At 47.9% G+C, this 22,504-nt stretch overlaps 1 pseudogene across 1 annotated transcript; it reads left to right on the top strand.

Moving 5' to 3' along the window:
• Positions 1–4,954: 4,954 nt before the first annotated feature.
• Positions 4,955–8,636, top strand: BTNL10P (Butyrophilin-like protein 10; annotated as a pseudogene). Its single transcript, XR_006700458.2, has 4 exons — positions 4,955–5,047; positions 5,259–5,612; positions 6,562–6,843; positions 8,431–8,636. The product of XR_006700458.2 is annotated as a Butyrophilin-like protein 10 (transcript).
• The last annotated feature ends 13,868 nt before the right edge of the window (positions 8,637–22,504 follow it).

The raw sequence follows: 22,504 nt of genomic DNA, 5'->3' as shown, positions 1-22,504 counted from the left end.
AGCTTTTAGTGGTTTTTAGTCTTCATTGCACTCACCTGGTCGTCATTCAACTAACACCATCTCCAGAGTCTAAGACACAGAGGCGATCCTTAAATGTCCATGTTGGAGGGGCTCCTTGGCAGATCTGCTTGTTAGGGGGCTCTTCCAGCTACATATACGAGCACTTTACATAATATTGAGAAAAAATACACGGTTTGCATTAAAGAGTGGGAAGCCTTGGGAAGATAGGAGGGTGTGGTTGCTGCAAGGTACCCCTTGGGCCTGGACTAAACAGTGTGTAGGCAGAAACTGCAAAGCCTCAGGGAGTGAATTTACCATCCAAGAGTGAGGTGAGACAAATCATCCATGACTTGCGTAAATATTGTTTTAAATACTTAGAGGATCCGGAATCCCTGTGCACACAGTCCCAGGGGTTATGGGAAGCAGAAAGTTTGTGCAGGGAGATAGGGAGAAGGAGGAGAGATTAGGAAAAGTACCATTTGTCCTCCAAGACTGCCCCTATGGATTTGGTCCCATTATAGGACAGAGGGAGGGTCTACAGGGAAAACACCAGTTGAACTGTTTTCAGAAGGGCTTTGAGAAAAGAGGACACAAACTGGCCTGCTCAGGGCCCAGACAGCAAAGCTGGCTCCCAGGTCCAGAGCAGATGGAGGGGGAGGGAAATACAAGAGGACTCCTTCTGACAGAAAATCTCACTGACTTCTTGGGGGCCTTAGGGAAAACTGGGCTTCTGCACAGCAAAAGCAGCCATCAATGGAGTAAACAGACAACCTGCAGAACAGGAGAAAATATTCACAAACTCAAATACTCACGAAATACTCACAAACTATCCGGAAAGAGCTGAGATCCAGAATCTGTAAGGAACCTAAACAATTCAACAAGCTAAAAACAAATAACCCCATTTAAAAATGGATAAAAGGACTTGAACAGACACGTCTCAAAAAGACATACATGCAGCCAAAAAACGTGAAAAAATGCTCAACATAACTAATCATCAGAAATGCAAATCAAAATCACAATGAGACACCATCTCACACCAGTCAGAATAGCGATTACCAAAAAGTCAAAAAATTAACAGATGTTGGCAAATTTGTACAGAAAAAGGCAACCTTTATACACCGTGTGGGAGTGTATTAGCTCAGCTACCATGGAAAGCAGTTCAGAGGTTTCTGAAAGAACTAAAAGTAGAGCTACCATTTGACCCAGCAATGCCATTATTGGGTATATAACCAAAGGAAAAGAAATCATTCTACCAAAAAGACACATGCACTCATATGTTTATTGCAGCACAATTCACAATAGCAAAGAAATGGAATCAACCTAGGTGCCTGTCATTGGAGGACTGGATAAAGAAAATGTGGTACATATACACCAAGGAATACTACACAGCCATAAAAAAGTGAAATTATGTCCTTTGCAGCAACATGGATGCAGCTGGAGACCATTATCCTAAGTGAATTAATACAGGAACAGAAAACCAAATGCTATGCGTTCTCAATTATAAGTGGGAGCTAAACACTGGGCACACATGGACATAAGGATGAGAACAAGAGACCCTGGGGACTACTGGAGCAGAGAGGAAGGGAAAAGGAAAGGGTTGAAAAACTAACTTATTAAGTACTATGCTCACTACCTGAGTGACAGGATCTCTCAGATCCCAAACCTCAGTGTCATGCAATAAATCCATGTGACAAACCTGCACATGTACCCCCTGAATTTAAAATAAAAGTTGAGGAAAAGAAGAAAAAGAAAAGAAAACAGGGAAGAGGGACTGGTGCACTGACACACATTCCTGCAGAGGGCACCAAAGACCAGACAATCACATTTTAACAAATGAGATTTGGGGGTTTTCTTGTTTTCTAAACATAATCCCTTCCACAAGAGGGTGGATAAGCAGCTCTTTTTTTTTTTTCTTTCTTTCTTTGTTTTCTCTCTCTCTCTCCTCTCTCTCTCTGTTGTTTTTCCTTTTCTTCTGTTTTTTCTTTTTTTAAATATTTTTCTTTTTTGTCAATTGAGATAAAATTTATATAATATAAAATTGACCATTTTAAAGTATACCATTTGGTGGCACTAAGTACATTCCCAATGTTTTGCAACCACCATCTCTATCTAGTTCCAAAATATTTTCATCACCCTAAGTAAAACCCCAAAAATATTAAACAGTTATTCCTCATCTCCACTTCCATCTCCCCCATCTCCTCAGCCCCAACAACCACAGTTTTCTTTCTGTCCCTGTATTTACCTGTCTGGTCATTTCATATGAAGGGAATTGTAAAGTGTGTGACCTCCTGTCTTCTTGCCTTTGAACTTTAAACATTGTACCTGAGGTGGGTTGAGCTGAATGTGTCTGCAGGAGCCCTGGTTGCCCACCTGAGAGACTCTGGGCCACACATGGGCTCATGCACAGAAGGACCACTGTGTCAAGTGACCTACCCATGGGCTGAAAGCCTACACCACCAGGACACCCTTCTCCGCCATAGCTTTTCCCAGTGTTCATGACTCTTCGTCTGACAACAGGCATCACAATCTGTTGTCAACACAGTGTGCTCTGTACATCGTAGCAGCTCTCTCTAGATTGTTCAAACCTGAGCCCTCCTTTCCAAGTCATTGGGACAAGTGTGACTGGATGCAGCACAGTGGCTCATGCCAGTAACCACAGCACTTTGATAAGCTGAAGTGGGAGGATCGCTTAAGCCTGGGAGTTCAAGACAAGCTGGGAAACATAGCAAGACTTTATCTCTACAAAAAACACCAAAAATTTAGCCAGGCATGATGGTGCACCTGTGGTCCCAGCTACTTGGGAGGCTGAGATGGGAGGATTGCTTGAGTCTGGGAGATCAAGAATGCAGTGAGCAGAGATCACACCTCTGTACTCCAGCCTGGGTGACAGGATGAGACCCTGTCTTTAACAATATATTAATTTTTTTTTCTTTTTTTGAGGCAGAGTTTCACTCTGTCACCCAGGCCGTAGTGCAGTAGCATGATCTTGGCTCACTGCAACCTCCACCTCCCTGGTTCAAGCAATTCCCCTGCCTCAGCCTCCCAAGTATCTGGGATTACAGGCGCAGGCCACCATGCCAGGCTAATTTTTTTTGTATTTTTAGTAGAGATGGGTTCTCACCATGTTGGCCAGACTGGTCTTGAACGCCTGACCTCAGGCCATCTGCCTGCCTCGGCCTCCCAAAGTTCTGGGATTACAGGTGTGAGCCACCACACCTGGCCAATTAATTTTTTCAAAAAGACAAGTGAGTCGAGTTTTAGGTCACATCATTGTCTGGTAAAAGCAGATCACGGGGACAACATAATTCTTACATGCTGACATATAAAAGGGGGAACAACTGGTTGACCAAAGGGACACTCCCCCAGGAGGGACATAGGAGGGACCTGGCACTTGGATTTCCTCCACCGCCCGCGGGCACGGGGAGTGCTCAGCACCTGTCTGCAGAGTTCAGATAAAGCTCCTCCCTCTAGGAAAGCAAGGACTCCTTTCTCACAAAAACCACCCAGGAAAAGGCCCAGACTTTTTAGTCTTCAAACAAGAAGGTGAGGAGGGAATGGGCCTGGCCGCTGGGTGCAAGAAATCAGCATGAAGGTTCTAAGCTGGGTCAGGGAGGCTGCCAATGAGAACAGACATCCATGACCCCACGGCCATGGAGGGCAGTGAAAGGCTGGGGAAGATGAGCCCTGAACATCCCTCCGGGACAATATGGGAATTAGGCCATTGCGACATGATCATAAACACCTTTCCTGAAGGACCCGGGCCAGCTAGGCTGGGCCTGCACACTGCCAGATAACTGCAGGCTTTACCTGCATTCACAGCTCCTTCAGTTGGCCTGGGTCCCATCTTGAGGCCTGTCTCCTCCCCACGGGCAGTATCTCCTGCTCCCCAGCCCTGGGGCGTTCCACACTGGGGATCACACTCTATGGGAAGCCTTTTTTGTCCTCTACTGCAACTGCCCAAAAGGCACAGTTACATACTTTTGCAAAAAAAACAAAAGGAAGAATCTCTGGAAACCGGGGGAGTTGGCAGCTTTTGCCAGATGTCGAGGCTGCCTTTCACATCACCGCCTGGAGACAGCATGTTTGGCCTGGGTCACACCCACCTGGAGTTGGCAGGAAACTAAATTAATTCCCCTAAAGTTGCCAGGACTTCCCAAGGAAGCTGCAGCAGCTCTCGGTGCCAGGTGAGCATTTTCTATGGTCAGGATGCTGTTCACTCTTCAGTGTTTCTGCTTCCTCCAACCTCTCCCCATCCCCAAGGGGCAGAAGGACCACAGGGTCTTCCTGGAAGGCAAGAACCAAATAGGACAAGAGCCTGTGCCCACACAACTCCCTAATAACACACGTAAATGCCCAACATGGATGGCTGTGCTGGGAAGAACCGCCCAAGGCCACAGACCTTTTTCCCAATACCTGCTCTCTAAACCGAGGTTACAAGAAATGCTCACAAGAGACTCATGAGGGTCTTGGCCTGCCCATCCCAGCTGAAGAGCTCTGAGGATTGGGCCCAGACCCCAGCCCCTGACTATAGAAGTCCCCATGGGGACAGCGGGAAAGCAAGGGATATTAAGGGAATCCCCTGATGTCATTCTGACCTCGAATTTGCTTAATCCGAGTCTGGGTTTTCTCCTCCAGCATTCTGGTGTTTCATGACAGTCTCCAGCTAGAGATTGGGCTACGGCTCTTCATGAGCAGGTTAGAAAATCAAACCCCTTCCCTCCTGGATGTCCTTGTGGAATTCCACAGAGGGACTAGGGTGAGAGGTGTGTTACCCGTGAGAAGATGGGTACAGGAGCACATGAGGCTTGCTGTGTCTCCATTTATAGCATTAATAACTTGTTTGGGAGTGAGAGTGAATGACCTTTTCTTCTTTTTCTTCCATGGCATTTTTCCTCTGCACCTGTTAGCTTCCTGGCGGTGGCTCCTCTCCCAGTGACAGTGCGTAGCTCTGACCTGGCAGGAATGGCAATGATGTGCGATCAAGAGGACTTCCTGCCCATCTGCTTTGTCACCCTGGTCTTCCTGCAGCTCCCACTGGCCAGCATCTGTCAAAACTGTGGGACAGACTCTTGTGCAAGTCGAGGCAGGTGCCCTGGCATAGGAGGTGTGTGTCCAGCATGGCAGGAAGCTGAAGCATCTCCCAGCAGCTCGGGCTCAAGAGGTCCCCAAAGCCTCCAAGATGAGGGAGGGGCAGGGGGAAAGTGCCCTGGCCTCCCCACACATGGCTAACCCAGCCCTTTCTGATCTGCGTCTCCCAGAGAAAGCTGACTTTGATGTCATTGGGCCTCATGCCCCTATTCTGGCCATGGCTGGGGGACATGTGGAGTTACAGTGTCAACTGTTCCCCAATATCAGTGCCGAGGACATGGAGCTGAGGTGGTACAGGTGCCAGGCCTCCCTGGCTGTGCACGTGCATGAGAGAGGGATGGACATGGATAGAGAGCAAAAGTCATAGTACAGAGGAAGGACAACCTTCGTGAGTGACCATGTGGCCGGGGGCAAGGCCATGGTGAGGATTCACAGGGTCACAGCCTTTGACAACGAGACATACTGCTGCCACTTCAAGGATGGTGTAAAGTTCGGCAAGGCCATTGTGCAGGTGCAGGTGGCAGGTGAGGCCAGTGGCTAACTGGCTATCAGTCCTACTTCCAGGCATGGCCTCGGGACCCAGCATGTTCAGGTGGAGGGCTTTTCAGGAGGGTGAGAGTGCACTCTCGCAGCTGCCATGCTGGCCTGCGCTGCTCCTGGGAAGTGCAGCTGTGAAGGCAGGGTCACCTTCCTCATCTTCCTTTCCCTCCTTACACCAGTGTACTGGAAAGGGAAGGGAAGGGAAAGAGAGAGACAGGGAGAATGAGAGAGACACAGAGATGGAGAGATAGAATGAGAGAGAAGCAGGGACAGACAGACAGAGGTGGAAAGATAGATGGAGAGAAAGACAGAGAGAGGTGAAGAAAGAATGACAGAATTATAGAGATGAGGAGAGAGAGATGGAGAGAGAGGGACAAGCAGAGACAGAGAATAAAAGACAGGAGAGACAGAGATGGAGAGAGACAGAGAGAATGAGAAATTGAGAGAAACACAGAGAGAATGAAACAGACAAAGAGACTGAGTCAGTAACAGAAAGAGAGAGAGAGACAGAGACAGAGAGACAGTAAAAGAGAATGAGAAAGAGAGTAAGCAACAGAAATGGGGAGGAAGAGAGAGACAGAGAAATAATGACAGGAGACAGAGAGACCGAGAGAGAAGAGAGTCTTGAAATACAGGAGGTTTCCCGAGTGACTCAGAACTTGTGCTTTGAAGCAGACAAGCCTAGGTCCCATCTTGTGCCGTGAATTCTACTTCTGCAACACAGGATGCTTATTCAATCTTCCTGGGCCTTTTCCGTTTTGCTTACCCTATTTTGTCTGGGAAATGGGGCAACTCTGTTAAGGATGGCATGTGATACAGGGTAGGCAGTTTGTGAAATTGCCAAAATACATTGGAAATCCTCAAGATTTTGTTTTTCCTTTAAATAGAAGCAGCCATGGCTGCAAAGATTCAAGTCGCTGTCTCTTCCTTCAGGGCTGGGCATGGAGCCCAGAATCCAGGTGATGGAACAGCAGGATGGAGTCAAGGCAGAGCGCACATTAGCAGGCTGGTTCCCCAAGCCCTGGGTGGAATGGCGAGACTTCAGAGGCCAGGCTAGGCCTGCTGTGACCAATCTCTCAGCCTCGGCCACCATGGGTCTCTGGGCTGTGACATCCAGCTTGATGCTCTGGGACAGGGCTGTGGAGGGTCTCTCTTGCTCCATCTCCAGCCCTCTCCTCCCTGAGAGGAGGAAGGTGGCTGAAAGTCACCTGCCCGGTGAGTCCTCTGTTCAGTTCTGTCCTCACAATCAGTGAGCACAAGATTCCGTGGCCCTGGACACTGGAGACATTAAGAGACAGCTGTGGGGCTTGTGGCAAGAGGGAACGGGCAGCAGGTCCCTGTCCTCACCTGGCTGGGGCGTCCTGGAAGGTGCACTGTTTGGGTGCTGATTACGGAAGAGGAACAGAGATAAGGATGCAGGGACACTGGAGAGAGCCTTGCCTTTGGGGGAACAAGAAATGTACACCCTAATATCAATGGTTTTTAGGGTTTTTAAAAATAGGCTTTATTTTTTAAAGCAGTTTTAGGGTCACAACAAATTTTAGTAGAAAGTCCAGAGAGTTCCCATATTCCCCTAACCCCCTTGCACAACTTCCCCCAGCAAAAAAACCCTGCACCAGAAGGAATGTCCACCATGATTGATGAACCTCCGTTGACAATGCCGTCGGCACCCAGAGTACGCAGTCTCCATGTGGGCTCACTCTTGGCATGGCGTCCCATGGTTCTAGAAAAATATATAACACCACATATCTGTCATTATAGTATCATACAAAATAATGTCACTGCCCTTAATCCTCTGTGCTCCGCTCATTCATCCTTCTCCCCTAACTCCTGGCCACCACTGATGTTTTCACTGTCTCCATAGTTTCCAGGCATTCTGGAATGTCCTGTAGTTGGAATTGTGCCTCTGTAGCCCCTTCACACTGGCTTCCCTCACTTTGTGGTAGGCGTTTAGGTTTCCTCCATGTCTTTTCATACCTTAATAACTTGTTTCTTTTTTGAAACGAATAATGTTCCAGAATCTGGATGGACCACTGTTTATTGATCCATTCACCTACTAAAAAATATCTTGGTTGTTTCCAAATTTACCTTTTCACAAAAACTTTCACTTTTACTTTTCTAAATGATGTCAAACTTACAGAAAATTTGCAAGATTAATAGAGAAGTTGTCTGTGCATCCTTTACTCAGATTCACCACATTTCTACCTCGTTGTGAAATTTCTTTTTATCACTTCTCTCTTTATCTACAAATAGATATCTAATATCTACTTCCTATGCATATATCTATACCCAACTGTCTTACTCCATTTGTGTGCCTATAACAAAATATCACAGACCAGGTGGCTTAGAAACAAGAGATAGTTATTGACCGCAGTTTTGTAAGCTGGGAAGTTCAAGATAAAGGCGTGGCAGATTTGGTGTCTGGGGAGGGTGCTTCCTGGTTCATAGACAGCGCCTTCTCACTGTGTCCTCACATGGTGGAAAGGGTACGGGAGCTCTATAGGCTCTCCCCTTTATAAAGGCACCATTCCCATCATATCCATTATGGGGGCTCTACCCTCATGACCTCATCACCTCGCAACATCATCACCGTAGGGTTTGGGATTTCAGCTTGGGAACTTTGGGGGACACAGACATTCAGTTCCTAGCACCACGTGTGCAAATACATACTATTTTGGAAACTATTTCACAGTAATTTGCAAATATCATGTCCCTGGACTCGTGAACCCTTTAGCGAGTTTGACCTCAGAACACAGACACTCTCTCACCCCAATATTCCTGGCTTCTGGGAATCTTCTCTAGCTACCTTCTCCAGAAGCTCCCAGTTCATGGCATGGAAAGCGGCTCTGCCTCTGTTCCTTGTTGCAGTGGGACTCATAATAGCTGGAGGCATCCTCATCTTCTGGAAATGTCAAAGGGAAAAGAACAAAGCATTGCTGGAAGAAGAGAGGGAGCGAAGAGAAAAGGAGCAGAGGCGACCCACCAGCAGCAACGAGGTTGAGCCATGAGAGGTGAGCAGGGAGCCCCGACAAGGCACATCCTGCCCACCCTCCAAACCCAGGACCCTAACACGAAGCCCTGAGCCGAGGCTTCATCCATGTGTCCTCAAACACAGTAGGAATGGGATGGCCGATGAGGATCCTCACTCTGGAATTGCCTGATTATGATCTAGCCAGTGAGACCATCTGTCTCCTAGCAATCCCTTGGTTAGTCTTCACTGGCTGATTTTGGGCAGGCTGGTTGGACTCTCTCTTGAAAACGGACAGATCTGAGCTTGAACCCCAAGTCTGATGGGTGTGGGCTGAGGGACCTGGTGTGAGCCCTGAGCCACTCTGTCTACTGGGAGTGCTGATACCATCCTGAAAGAGTGCTGCAGTGACCAACAAAGTAGCATTTAGAGCAGGGGCCGCATAGGGGAGGGTTTGCAGTTGCAATCATTGTGATTATTCTCAATATTGACTGTGCCCATCATTCATTCACTTCACTCACTTCCTCCTCTGTCATTTCAGGAGTTGAGGACTCGTCCCTAGACTTCAGAGCCCTATTTGCAGCTGGTTGTAAAGACTGCATTATGATAGAGTCGTTTGTGGTGGCTTGCAGCTGTCATCTAGCATTTTGGGAGGCTGAGGTGGGAAAATTGCTTGAGGCCACGAGTTTGAGGACAGCCTGGGCAATATAGCAAGACCCCATCTCTACAAAAAAAGAAAAAAAAAAGAAAAAAGAAATTAGCCGGGCATGGTGGCGTGTGCCTGTTGTCCCAGCTACTCAGGAGGCTGAGGTGGGAAAATCGCTTGAGCCCAGGAGTTTAAGGCTACAGTGAGCCCTGATTGTGCTACTGCACTCCAGCCTGGGTGACAGAGCCAGATCCTGTCAGGCAGACAAGAAAAGAAAGAAGGAAGGAAGGAAGGAAGGAAGGAAGGAAGGAAGGAAGGAAGGAAGGAAGGAAGGAAGGAAGGAAGGAAGGAAGGAAGGAAGGAAAGAAGGAAGGAAGGAAAAAGAAAGAGAAAGAAAGAAAAAAGAAAGAAAAGTCAAGGTGCAGCAGTTCATGCCTGTGATCCCAGTACTTTGGGAAGCCGAGGTGGGCAGATCATTTGAGGTCAAGAGTTCGAGACCAGCCTGGCCAAAATGGCGAAACCCCATCTTTACTAAAAATACAAAAATTAGCCGAACATGTTGGTGGGCACCTGTAATCCCAGCTACTCAGGAGGCTGAGGCAGGAGAAATGCTTGAACCCAGGAGGCGGAAGTTGCAGTGACATGGTGCCATTGCACTCCAGCACTGTCTGCATACATGTGTGCACGTGCAAACGTGTGTGCATCTGTGTGATGGGTACACACACATACATGTGTTCATGTAGGCACACATATGTACATATATGTCTGTGTTTCTGTGCATGTGCATGATTGTGAGCATATGCTGCATGTGTGCAGGTGTGTTTGCATGTGAATGAGTGTGACTGTGTATGCATATGTGAGTGTGTGCATGACTGTACAGGTAAGCACATGCATGCATGTACAAGTAAACACATGCATGCATGTGTGTTTCTGTGTGTTCATTTATGTTTGGTGTGTCACGAGTGTGCATATCCATGTACAGGGCACGTTTGTGTATGCAAGAGTGCAATGTGCCAAGAGTATGTGCACATGTGTATTCGTTTACATATGATTTGCATATGTATACATATTAGTGTATGCATTCATGTGTGTAAAGACATGTGCAAGTGTGCGTGAGTGTGTGTGTGCAAATGTGTACATGTAAGTGTGTGCATGTGTGTGTGCATATGTGCTCCTGTGACCATGCATGTACATGTGTGTGTGTTCCCATCTATTCCAGAGAGCAGAAATGCTGGTGACAGGCAGCCACAGCTTTGTAAAAGTCAAGTTTTAGCTGCCACAAGAAACGCTGAGTTCCTTCTTTTTTTTTTTTTTTTTTTTTTTGAGAATTGGCTCTGTCGCCCAGGCTGGAGTGCAGTGGCATGATCTTGGCTCACTGCCACAGGTGTGGCACACAGCCTGTGCTCCTTCTTTATTATTTTCTGAAACCCTGGGAGAGCCAGGCATGGAGAACTTATGGCAACAACCATCCTGCATGTGGGAGATGCTGAGGGAGTCTGCTTTCCTAAGATGGGGAGCTCTGGGGATGCTGTTACCCCAGATAGCAGGGAAATCTGACTTTTCACCTCAAGACATGATCTCATGAAATACAGAGAAGAGGCCAGGCATGGTGGCTCATGCCTGTAATCCTAACACTTTGGGAGGCCAAGTGGGGGCAGATCACTTGAGGTCAGGGGTTCGAAACCAGCCTGGTGAATATAGTGAAATGCCATCTCTACTAAAAATATGAAAAAAAAAAAAAAGAAAAGAAAAGCTGGGCATGGTGGTGGGCACCTGTAATCCCAGCTACTCAGGAGGCTAAGGCAGGGGAATTGCTTGAACCTGGAAGGCAGAGGTTGCAGTGAGCCGAGATCTTACCACTGCACTGCAGCCTGGGCAACAGAGCAAGACTCCATCTCAAAAAAAAAAAAAAAAAAGTACAGAGAAGAGTCACTGTGGAAAGGGAGAGGCAAGGACCAGGAAAGGCAAAACTGGCTGGGCTGGAGATGGGACCAGTGGGAGGACTTGGGAGGGACAGTTAGCAAAATGTGAATAAGCTCTGCAGATTATGAAATAGATATTTTATAAAGCTATGTCAATGTCCATTTTCTGGTTTTGATTATTTTACTATGGCTATGCAAGATGTTATCATATGCCATATTCTTTATGCTTTTTGTCACTGTAAATCTGGAATAATTTTAATGTGAATAAGAAATTTCCTTAAATGATGACAGCATTTCGGGTGGAGGGAAACATGAAGAGCTGGACTAATTCTTCAGTGGGGAAGAGGCAGCTGGGGGGCTGGTGTATAGACGTGAGGGAGAAGCGACAGCAACAGTTCTATCCCACAGCTCAGGCTCAAGGAACAGAGAACTGGGTGGGGAGGAGAAGAAAGGCGGGAAGTAGCAATGGGGATGTTTGGAGGGAAATAAAGAAATAAAAGCAAAGGGGAGAAGGGCTTCCTTGCAAGAAGGAGGTAAAGAGGCATTTAGTGGGGAAGCTGGGGTTTTAATAACGGAGACAGTGAATGCTCTCAAGTCCATGGGGATGAGAGTTCAGGAAATGATGTATGCCTGGGACGTGGGATCGGAGACCAAGCCCACAGCAGCACACAGAACTTCTGAAGGAGCAGGGTGGGTCACCTAGTGCTAGTTTCAGGTGTCAGAAATGTGGTACCTGGAACAGCCGGGCGCCCGGGCTGGCCCTCACTGCCTCTAGTTTAGGGAGCTGGAGTGTAGACGGACCTCGACCCCCAGGTCATGCACCAAAGGGTGGGCACTCTGAGACAGCAGGCAAGAGGAGCCCCATGGACCGAGGGTCTGAAGAGGAAGGGTGGCCCTTAAGGAAGTGGGACAAGGACTGGGGAAAGGAGAGAAAAGTGCTTCTTGCAGAGGTGGGCTGATTGGGAAGACCTTTGTCTCAGCATCCAGGGCTGCTGGGATCCCTCCTGGGGCTTTCCAGATGCACTGGCTGGTGATCAGTGAACTTGCTGTGTCTCCATGTCCTCCCTTCAGCTCAGTTTCTCTCGGTCTCGGTCTCTCTCTGTCTCTCTGACTTTGTCTCTGTCTTTGTCTCTATATCTCTCTGTTTTTCTCTATGTCTGTCTCTCTCTTTCTGTCCCTGTCTCTCCCTGTCTCTGTCTCTCTGTATGTCTCTCTCATTGTGTCTCTCTCTGTCTCCATCTTGCTCTCACACACACCCTGCCCACCAGCACAAGCTTATGAAAGCCGCAGGGTACACATCCTGGGAGGTGACCCAGGCTGCCCACACACTGGCCACACTCTCGCCTCCCTGGAGCCTTCTGCCAGGCTCCCACTCCCAACCCCAGGCTGCATGTGTCCTGATCTCTTAGGGACAGGCTATTTGGACAGCTCCTGGCACAAGACACAGAGACAGTGAAGTGATTCCCAGAGATGGCGGGGGATGCCCCAGTGTGTGAGACAAGCCTCGGGGTTCCCTATCTGCAAGGAAGGCACCCCAAGCCCCAAACACATGATCCTCTCCTTTCCACAGTGAGCCTGAAGCTGGACCTGGACACCACGAGCCCCAAGCTCAGCCTGTCTGAGGATGGGAGAAGCATGTGGCAGCTGCTGTTCTCGTGGGACCTGCCCCCCAACCCTGGGTGGTTCTAGCAGGAGCACTGCGTCCTGGGCCAGGAGCGCTTCTTGACTGGGAGGTATCACTGGGAGGTGGAGGTGGGCAACAGGAAGGCCTGGATGCTGGGTGTGTGTGTAGAAGGCTTGAATCGAAAAGGCAGGATTCCCAAGGCCCCACAGCATGGAGTCTGGGCGCTGGAGCTGTACCAGAAGCGCTGCCAGGCCCTGTCCTACCCCAGGACGCACCTCCAGCTCACCCAGCCCCTTCAGTGGGTGGCCATCACCCTGGACTGCAATGCCAGCAGGGTCTCCTTCCACAGGGGGACTGATGGCTCCCTGCTCTACACATTCTCTGGACTCTCCCCTGGGCCCCTGTGGCCATTCCTCTGCCTCTGGACCCATGACCCCTGTCCCCTGACTATCTGCCCAGTGGCCGGAGAGACCCAGGAAGGTACCGCCACCCCTGGAGGCCTCCATCTTTCCCCAGGAAACTCCAGTGGGAGAGACAGCAGCATCCTTCTCGATAGACAAGAATGCTCTCCAGGCAAGGTTCACATTCTCACCCAGCCCTGTCCAGCTCCAGGAGGAACATCTAGCCCCTGAATCCCAACAGGACTGTGTCTAAGGATGTAGCTCGGGGCCGTGATCCCCCATCCAAGCTCCATGCTTCTCCTGTAAAATGATGACAATATGGTAAGCACTGAATTGTGCCCCTTTCATAAGTTGAAGTCCTAATCCCCAGGACCTCAGAATGTGGCTGTGTTTGGAGATAATGCCTTTAAAGAGGGATGTTAGGTCAAATGAGGTCACTATGTGGGTCCTAATCCCATAGGATGGGATTCCTAAGAAAGGAGATGAAGACACAGGCACAGGGGGATGGCCCTGAGAGGTTCCAGGGAGAAGCCCAGGAGAGAGGCTCAGGAGGAACCAGCCCTGCCAGCCGACACCTTGGCCTCAGCCACCAGCCTCCAGGACTAGGAGACAATCAATATCTGCCTTTAAGCCACGGCCTGCAGTCCCCTGTTATGGAGGCCCAGGCAGATTAATAATAAACAACAGTCAGTATACCCCTGGGCTCCTCTGTGACAGGTAGAACTCAGGGGCACGTGCAGAACCAGCAGCCCAGTGCCTGACATGTACTGCTCCATAAACAGCAGTCCTCCACCTGCTCCTCTTCCTGTTCCTCCTCCTCCTCCTTTCTCTTCCCTCTGCTCTCCTTCCTCTTTCTCTCCCTCCTCCTTCTTCCTCCTCCCCCTCCACCCTCCTCCTCCCTCTCTTCCTCTTCCTCCTTCCTCCTCCTTCATCCTCCTCCCTTTCCTCCTCCTCCTCCTCCCTCCGTCTACCTCCTCCTCCCCAACTTCCTTTCCCTCCCCTTCCTCTTCTTCCTCCACCCCTCCCACTTCCTCATCCCCTTGACAATCCTCCCAGACATCTGGTCTACCTGGGATCTCCCTCTTCCTCCCTCACCATGATGGGTTATCATAGGGCCATGCAAAGGCCCAGCCAAAGATCCCAGGCCTCCTCGACTTGCCTTGGCATCAGTCAGGATCAAGTCTGAGCAGAAGTCACACTAGCAGTTAGAGAATGGGACAGAAGGAAGCGTTCTCCAGACATCAGAGAACCGAGATGACAAGGACACTGTACATTGTGGTGCTAGCACTCAGCTCCTGAAGCAGCAACCACCCAATGGCTGGGGCAGCAGGCATCTCAGGAGAGGAGCCCTCGGAGGCAAGGGGGCCCCAGTGTGGCTGGGAAAATGCAATCTGGACACATGCCATGAGGCTGGACAACCCCAAGCAGGACAAGGATGGACTGATCCCGACCTTAACTCATCCTCTGGCTGCCCATTGCAGGGTCAAATAGGGAGCCACTGATGGCAGCCTTGCAGGCCCTGTCTCCACCCAGATGGGGAGCACATGGGAGCTCCCTGAGGCTGCCGCAGCAAAGTACAGCACACTTCGGGGGTTTAAAACAATGTGAATTTCCTGTGGTCCCAGCTACTCAGGAGGCTAGGGCAGGAGGATGGTTTGTGCCCAGGAGTTTGAGGCTGCAGTGATCTATGATCATGCCACCACACTCCAGCCTGGTCAACACAGCAACTCTGTCTCTAATTTAAAAAACAAAACAAAGACTACTACAAGAATATATTCTCTCCCAATTCTGGGGACCTGGTCTGAAATCAAAATGTGACAGGGTTGGTTTCTTCCTGGACCCTCTGAGGAAGCCTCTGTCCCAGCTCCTGGGGGCTGCTGGCCACCTTGGCTTGTAGAAGCACCACTCCAATCCCTGTCTCTGTCATGTGCAGCTGTCTTCTCTCCATGTGTCTGTGTCTCAGATCTCCCTACCTTTTTCCCATGAGGACATGTAGTCATTGACCTTAGGGCTCACCCTAAGCCAGATGATCTCATCCTGAGATCCATTTTTTTTTTTTTTTTTGAGACGGAGTCTCGCTCTGTCGCCCAGGCTGGAGTGCAGTGGCCGGATCTCAGCTCACTGCAAGCTCCGCCTCCCGGGTTCACGCCATTCTCCTGCCTCAGCCTCCCGAGTAGCTGGGACTACAGGCGCCCGCCACCGCGCCCGGCTAGTTTTTTGTATTTTTTAGTAGAGACGGGGTTTCACCGTGTTAGCCAGGATGGTCTCGATCTCCTGACCTCGTGATCCACCCGTCTCGGCCTCCCAAAGTGCTGGGATTACAGGCTTGAGCCACCGCGCCCGGCCGAGATCCATATTTTAATTATACCTGCAGAGACACTTTTTCCAAATATGGTCCCCATCACAGATACCAGGCACTATGACTTGGACGTACCTTTTCAGAGGCCCCATTCAACCCACTGCAGTGGGTGTGGCACTGAGCTATGAGAGCTCAATGACCCGCATGCCTCCCAGAAAAGAATTGAGTCCACAAGGACCCTGTGGTGATCTGTCAACGTTTGAGAGAGATAAGTGCCTCATACAAAGTTGAAGTCCATTTTATAAAAGTACTCTGGATTCCCAGTGTTCTGAAAGTTCACCGTCAGAAACACTAACGTGGTTAGTGGGTTGGCCAGAAATCGCCATGTAAGAAGGTGGCCTAAGAGCTGGGCTCTGGAGAAAGAGTAGGATTTGTGTGGATGGAAATAGGATAGGATAGAAAGCCTTTGCCCTCCCTCATCTCCCTCACTGGCAACTCCAAATCATCACTAAGCTCTTCAGATAGCTTCCTTCAACCTTAGGCTGACATGTTTGTAAAAAAAAAAAAAAAGTTTATTTCTCTTTCTTATTTATTAAGGTAATATTTACATATAATGAGGTGTGCCCATTTTAAGTGTGCAGTTTGATGAGTTTTGATCCTTGTATATAATCATAACACCACCTGCAAGAGATTAGCACTTCCTCCCTAAAAGTTCCCTCCAATCTGTTAGTATCAGATCCACTCTCCCCAGCCCCTGTCCCAAGCAATCACTGATCTGCCCTCTACAGTTTTTGGTTCTGTTTCATTTCTATTCATTCTTGGTCTTTCTTTGGGATAACAAGTCCATTGAAATCCAGTAGCCTTCCTGGCATAGCTGGGCCCATAACCATCGTCTTACTCCTGGTTCTTTCTTGGATGTGTCTGCATTATATATCATCCCTCTTCGCCAGTTATATGGAATTTCAAATAAATGAAATCATACAGTGCATTTTCCTGTGTGTTTGACTTCTGTCGCTTGGCATGGCACATTTGAGGTTCATCCACATCACTGCCTGTAATCATAATTTGTTGCATTTTGCTGTTCAGTAGTATTTCGTGTGCAATGTATTTACTCACCAACTCCTGGACACCTGGGATGCTTGTGGTTCTTGGCTGTCATGAGTGATGCTGCTGCAGTGGCCCAGAAATGATACCCCAAAAGGAAGACCTCAGAAGCATCAGTTTCTCCCTCACCTTCTCCTGCCCTCCTGTCTCCCATTCTCCCTTGAGGCTGGCCATAGAAACCAAAATCCCTCTTCCCTAAGTTGAGTCATAGAAACTAGAAACCCCTGTCCCCAAAGCCAGCCACAAAGCCTGAAAATATGACTTTAAATTTCTCCCCACTTCTCTGTGTAAAAACTGGCCACCAAGAAATTATCTGGCCAGGCATGGTGGCTCACACCTATAATCCTAACTCTTTGGAAGGCCAAGGTGGGAAGATCACTTGAGCCCAGGAATTCGAGACCAGCCTGGGCAGTATAGCAAGACCCTGTCTCTACAAAAAAAAAAAATGAAAAATAAAAAAAAGAAAGCCTCTGACCTACCTTTTTTTCACTGTAGGTTCCCATTCCAGCGAGGGTCCTGCCCCATGCCCAGAAGGAAAGGGCACTGCTCAGAAGACCAAGAGGAATCTAAACAGACAGCCTAGCAGGGTGTCTCCACTCAAGCTGTTCTCACTAGATCCAAACTTATTTGCCCAATCCTATTTTCGCACAGCTGTCCATACTTTGTGGAACCTAAGCATTACAACAGACAGTTGTCTGGGTGCGGTGGCTCACACCTGTCATCCCAACACTTTGGGAGGCCAAGGCAGGTGGATCACCTAAGTTTGGAAGTTCAACACCAGCCTGGGCAACATGGTGAAGCCCTGTCTCTAGTAAAAATATGAAAATTAGCTGGGCGTGGTGGGGGGGTGCCTCTAATCCCAGCTACTCAGGAGGCTGAGGCAGGAGAATCGCTTGAACCTGGGAGGCAAAGATTGCAGTGAGCCAAGATTGTGCCACTGCACTCCAACCTGGGCAACTAGAGCAAGACTCTGTCTCAAAACAAAAACAAAAACAAAAAAAACAACAAGCAGCTTCCTCTGGATCTTTGGGTCTTCATTCTGAAGGCTCCCCTGTCTACATGTTCAGTAAATGTATCTACCTTTCCTTCTCTCTGTCTGTCTTTTGCAAGCTGATTTTTCAGCAAATTCAGAGAGCCCAAGGGAAAGCTCTCCCTTACCCCCCACCCTGCTGTGAACATTCACCAACATATTTGTGTGTATATTTACGCTTTCCTTTCTCTTTGATGAATACCTATGGGCAAGTACATGTTTAACTTGTTAAGAAACAGCCACTCAGTTTTCCAGAGGGGCTGAACTGTTGTGCAATTTCACCAGCAGATATTGCACCACATCCTCACCCACACTGGATGTCACCACGATGGCACTGGTGTCTTCTTTAATTTCAGCCATTATAGTGTGTGTCTGTGTGTGTGCGTGCACATGCACACATGTATTGGTATTGTATTTTGGTTTCACTTTGCGTTTCTCTGGTGACAAGTGAGAGTATTCATGTGCTTATTAGCCATTCGCATATCTTCTTTATAGGACTGGAGTATCTGTTCCAGTCCTTTGCCTATTTTTTTGTTTTTTGTGTTTTGGTTTTTGTTTTTTTCCTAGAGACAGAGTCTCACTCTGTTGCCCGGGCTGGAGCACAGTGGCAGGATCACAGCTCACTGCATCCTCAACCTCCTGGGTTCAAGTGATCCTCCCACCTCAGCCCACCCACAAGAAGCTGGCACTACAGGCACCACTCCTGGCTATTATTTTTTTAGAGATGGGGTCTTGCTATATTGCCCAAGCTGGTCTTAAACTGGGCTCAGGCAATCCTCCCACCTCAGCCTCCCGAGTAGGTAGGACCACAGGTGTGTCTAACTCTGCCCATTTTTAAAACAGGATTGTCTGGTGAGTTGAAGGCAAAAAATGAAAATGATTTTACAAAATAAAAAATAAAAAGGGTTGTCTGTTTTATGACTGAATTCTAAGAGTTCCTTATATACTCTGATACAAGCCCTTTACTGAGCATGTATTTTGCACATGTTACCCAGGAAGTGGCTTGCATTTTTATTTTCTTAACTATATCGCTAGAAAGGAGAGGTTGTGGCAAGGGGATGAGGAGATGTTCCTCAACGAGCACGGTGCTTGAATTCTAAGATGGGTGGTTCTGGAGACCTGATGCCAACATGGAGACTCTAGTTAATGATAATACATTGTGTATTTAAGATTTGCTTAGTGGGTAGATCTTAGGTATTCTCACCGCAGAAAAGGGTAACTATGTGAGCTGATGGACATGTGAATTAGCTTGATTGTGGCAATCACTGCACGAGGTATACGTATATCAAAACATGTTGTACACCTGAAATATATATAATTATTCTTTGCCAATTATGCCTCAATAAAGCTGGGGGAAAATTAAATTGTTCAATTACCAAAAGAAGAGCAAACATCTTTTTTTTTCCATTGTTTTCTATTATAATACCTGCTTTTGATGTCCTGTTTTAAAAATGGTCCCTGAATTCAATGTCTAGATATTTTCTCCTGTGCTTTCTTCTAGAAGTGCAATCATTTTAGGTCTTACACCTGAAATGGTGTAAGATTTAGGCCTGAGATTCATTTTGAGTTGATTTTTGTGTACAGTGTGAGGTAAAGCTTGAGATTTGCTTTTGAAGCATAGCTATCCAGTTCTTCCAGTTCCATTTGTTTTTACCATTGCAATAGGAGGTGACATTTTTAATTAAACTTTTACTTTGAGATAGTGATGGATCCACTTGCGGTCGCACCTTAGGGAGGCCCACAGTCGCCTGTTCACACCGCTCAGCCTGGGTTTTGAACAGGATCATGCAAAACAAACAGACACAAACTGCCAAAATGGTCTTGTCTCCCAGAGTCCCTCGCAACTCACAAAATAATATGTTTATATTCTTTTTTGTTTGTTTGTTTAAACCATTTTATTGATCTATGGCTAACATACCAAAGGCTGCAAATACTTCATATAGACCACCTGGTGAGTTTAGGTATCACATGTGAAAGTGTTGTGACCATCAAGGCCATCATATCCATCTCCTCCAAAACTGTTCCCCCACCCTTGTTAGTACTATTGTGAAATTTGTTTGTTTTCTGTTTCTTTCTTTCTTATTTTTTTTCTTTTTTTTTGTAAGGACACACCATAAGACCAACACTATTAGGAACTTTAGATCTACAATATAGCCTGGTAAGCCACAGCAGTGACTGTGGGGTATATCTGCAAGACACATGCACCCTGCATAACTGCAACTTTGTACCCCAGACCATCACCTCCCCATTCCCTCCTCCCTCCAGCCCCACTGGCCACCAGCCTTCTCCTCTCTGCTTCTAGGAGTTTCACTATTGTGCATTGCTTCCATGAGCAGAATCCTGTTGGATTTGTCCTTCCATGCCTGGCTTATTTCACTCAGCAGAATGTCCTCCAGGTTCATCCTTGTTGTCACAATGGAAGGATTTGTTTTCTTCTAAGGCTAAAAACAACTCATTTGCAACTAGCAATAATCGCCTGTTTTAAAAATGGGCAAGAGCCCTGAACAGACATTTCTCCCAAGAAGATGTATGAAGGCTGTGATGGTTAATTTTGAGTGTCAACTTGAATGGATTGAAGGATGCAAAGTTTTGTTCCTGGATGTGTCTGTGTTGCCAAAGGAGATAAACATTTGAGTCAGTGGACTGGGAGAGGCAGAAGCACCCTCAATCTGGATGGGCACCATCTAATTAGTGGCCAGCATGGCTAGAATAAAGCAGGCAGAAGAAGTTGGAATGAGCAGACTTGCTGAGTCTTGGGCCTTCATCTTTCTCCTGTGCTGGATGCTTCCTGCCCTCAAACATAAGACTCCAGGTTCTTCAGCTTTTGGACTCTTGGACCTACCAGAGTCCAACCTACCAGAGACCAACCAGTGGTTTGGGCTCTTGAGCCCACTGTCAGCTTCCCTACTTTTGAGGTTTTGGGATTCAGACTGGCTTCCTTGCTCCTCAGCTTGCAGATGGCCTATTGTGGGACTTCACCTTGTGATTGTGTGAGTCAATACTCTTTAATAAAATCCCCTTCAGGCCGGGCACAGTGGCTCAAGCTTGTAATCCCAGCACTTTAGGAGGCCAAGGCAGGTGCATCAACTGAGGTCAGGAGTACGAGACCAGCCTGGCCAACATGGCGAAACCCTGTCTCTACTAAAAATACAAAAATTAGCTGGACATGGTGGCAGGCACTTGTAATCCCAACTACCCAGGAGGCTGAGGCAGGAGAATTGCTTGAACGCAGGAGGTGGAGGTTGCAGTTAGCCGAGATCGTGCTATTGCACTCCAGCCTGGGCAACAGAGTGAGACTCCATCCCAAAAAATAAATAGGCCGGGCGCGGTGGCTCAAGCCTGTAATCCCAGCACTTTGGGAGGCCAACACGGGCGGATCACGAGGTCAGGAGATCAAGACCATCCTGGCTAACATGGTGAAACACCGTCTCTACTAAAAAATACAAAAAACTAGCCAGGCGAGGCAGCGGGCGCCTGTAGTCCCAGCTACTCGGGAGGCTGAGGCAGGAGAATGGCGTAAACCCGAGAGGCGGAGCTGAGATCCAGCCACTGCACTCCAGCCTGGGCAACAGAGCAAGACTCCGTCTCAAAAAATAATAATAAATAAATAAATAAATAAATAACTCCCCTTCATATATACATCTGTCCTATTAGTCCTATTAGAGAACCCTGACTAATACAGAGGGCCAGCAGCCATATGAAAAGGTGCTGAACACCATGGATATCAGGGAAATGCAAGTCAAAACCACAATGAGATGTCACCTCACAACTGTTAAGATGGCTTTTATCAAAAAGACAAAAGATGTAGGCAAGGGTGTGGAAAAAAGGAAATTTCGCACACTGTTGGTGGGAGTGTAAATTAGTACAGCCACTATGGAGAACAGTGTGGAGGTTTCATGAAAAACTAAAAACAGAGCTACCATATGATCCAGCAATCCCACTGCTGGGTGTATATCTAAAGGAATTGAAGTCGGGATCTCAAAGAGACACGTGCATGCCCATGTTCACTGAAGAGCTACTCACAACAGCCAAGATATGGAATCAACCTAAGTTCCCATTAACGGATAACTAGAGAAAGAAAATGTGGTCTATTTACCAAGTTCCGTCCTCCACTTTATCCACTCTGCCTAGCACAGGGCCAAAGATGGATGCTGAAGACCTCGGTCATTGCTGAACTCGAGGAAGTAAATGGCTGTCCCCTGAACCAGCTATAATTGTTCCTCTTTTATCAACAGGACACACCTGTGGGGGACCCCCATGCCAATTGTAAGTAACCTCAGTCCCAGGGACAGCATGGAGGAGGCAACAGCCTAGAGAGGACTCCAGGTGCCTGGACAGGACCCTCAACCAGGCTCCTGATGGGGTGGGGAGCCCTGAAGGGCATGCTCAAATCCACCATAGGCTGCCTTCCCCAAGCCCATGCCCTCCTGCCCATCTCCTAACCCAGGGTGAGGTTCAGCCAGTCTCTCCTGGGCTATTTTCAACTTTTATTTTAGTTTCAGGGGTACATGTGCAGTTTTGTTACATGAATAAATTGTATGTTGTGGGGGTTTGGTGTACAGATTATTTCATGACCTGTCTAATGAGCATTGTATCCAATAAGTAGTTTTTTGATCCTCACCCTCCCATTCAGGTAGGCCCCAGTGTCTGTTGTTCCCTTCTTTGTGTCCATGTGTGCTCAAAGTTTAGCTCCCACTTATAAGTGAGAACATGCTGTATTTGGTTTTTTGTTCTTGCATTAGTTTGCCGAGGTTAATGACCTCCAGCTCTACCTGTGTTGCTGCAAAGGACATGATCTTATTCTTCTTTATGGCTGCACAGTATTCCATGGTGTATATGTACCACATTTTCTTTATCCAGTGTACCATTAGTGGGCACTTAG

The sequence above is a fragment of the Macaca fascicularis genome, chromosome 1 (genome assembly GCF_037993035.2).
Source record: "Macaca fascicularis isolate 582-1 chromosome 1, T2T-MFA8v1.1".
Taxonomy (NCBI): domain Eukaryota; kingdom Metazoa; phylum Chordata; class Mammalia; order Primates; family Cercopithecidae; genus Macaca; species Macaca fascicularis.
Note: the sequence above shows the minus strand (reverse complement) of the source record. Positions and strands in the feature narration are given on the sequence as shown.